Raw genomic sequence first — 1,629 nt, forward strand, 5'->3', positions numbered from 1 at the left:
AATGCAACAAAAATTCATTAGGTTATAGCAGTACGTACGTTTCGTACAAACTTCATTTATTTATGTAGTAAGAACACTACATAAGATGTGCAATGAAAATGTACTCCTCAGCTGCATAATAGAAGTTCATTTTAGAAAGTCATTTTGTAAATGTGTGCAAATACAAGAGTAGGAGATGAAGAAAATACCATCTTGACTGGGCTGTTAATCATCAGTCTAGTGAATCAAACATGAATTTAATTTCAATATATTCTAATTGGAGGGGTAAGATAGCAGTAATTTCAATTTAGAGGAAGGTAGATTAAGTAGTAAGAGACAGCAGGTTAGGGGTTAATCAAGCAAGAGAAAAAACTTCCATTTCTTTGTAAATTATAAGTGTCATTGTATTCAATCTCACATCCTCCTACTATCTTTCCCCCTCTTTCATTTTCTTTGTAAATGATTAGAAATTCAAATGAAATAGTGAGTCACTATATTTAGGATATAGTAAATCTAGAGAATGTTTTATTCGAAGCAGAAACTTGTCGTGTTAGGAACCCGAGCTAAAGAAAGTAACAGGTAAGGACAATTCAATATACCTTCACATGTGGGCACCTTCCCAACTCCCCCTCCTTTCGCGAGCGCGCATTTATTATTTTTATATTCGTTCAGAGCAAGTAGTTTTACACCTATTACACTATTTTCCTTTTATTTTTGTGCTCGGGTCAAACGCTTTAGTTTAACCATTTTGTGAAAATAAATCATCACATCATTGCGACATCAAATCTATGAGATAATGTGTGATTAATTCAAAACCATGTGAATAAATAAGTATTACATTTGACTGAGTAATCTGAATGCTAAAGGGTTAATACTTTTGCCATGGAACTTAAATGGTAAAATGTGAAATAGAGACTACCAAATTAAATTAGACATCTTATTACACTTAGCCTAACAACTTTTAATTTAATGAGATTTATGTTTACTGAGTCATGATTTCATCAGACACTACGTGTAGCCACTCCCATCTACCCGTATACAATGTGGTGTCACCACAACGTACGAGGAGTTTTAGGCGGGCAATTTAAACTGGTTGTGTGCATACGTACATATATATGTATACATTCAGATATGTAAATATATCGTATGTTGTATATATATATATATTTGTATTTATGTGCTTTTCTGAGTGTATTCCACTGATGAAGGCAGAGCATTTCTTATGCAGAGCCAGAAATCCGGGATCTGGAATTATCCAGCAGTTTTTTGCTTGTTCATTTTGTCTCTCTCCTGGTGCTATATGAACATTTATAGTGGTTTTAGAGTCAAGTTTTGACTGCTATTTTCAGCGTGGTGGTGTCTCTTAGATACCCTAAATTATAATTATAATAGTTATTACCTTTCATGGTTTTTATTCCCATGCTGGCCACCTGATAAAATCGATATTTAAATATCGATCTTATCCTCATTTATATAAATTGATATATTCATTTCGTCTGACCATATCGCACGAGGAGTTTTTAGGCGGGCAATTTAAACTGGTCGTGTGCATCCATGCAATCGGAACCTTTCCCCACTTGATTAGTTTTTTTTTTTAATACGGAATCCCACGTTTTAGGCTATGGAGATTCCGATTCTGGAAACAGATTT

At 33.9% G+C, this 1,629-nt stretch overlaps 1 protein-coding gene across 2 annotated transcripts in view; it reads left to right on the forward strand.

Annotated features, from left to right (window-relative positions):
• Positions 1–66: 66 nt before the first annotated feature.
• LOC106867739 (uncharacterized) overlaps positions 67–1,629 on the forward strand; it is a 9,361-nt gene continuing 7,798 nt past the window's right edge. Inside the window, exon 1 of one of the 2 annotated variants that reach the window (XM_014912699.2) lies at positions 67–558. The gene's annotated coding sequence lies outside the window, so the exon portion shown is untranslated. The remainder of the gene's footprint in view (positions 559–1,629) is intronic. The other variant, XM_014912700.2, reaches the window with a different exon arrangement.

Source organism: Octopus bimaculoides, chromosome 29, assembly GCF_001194135.2.
Source record: "Octopus bimaculoides isolate UCB-OBI-ISO-001 chromosome 29, ASM119413v2, whole genome shotgun sequence".
Classification (NCBI taxonomy): domain Eukaryota; kingdom Metazoa; phylum Mollusca; class Cephalopoda; order Octopoda; family Octopodidae; genus Octopus; species Octopus bimaculoides.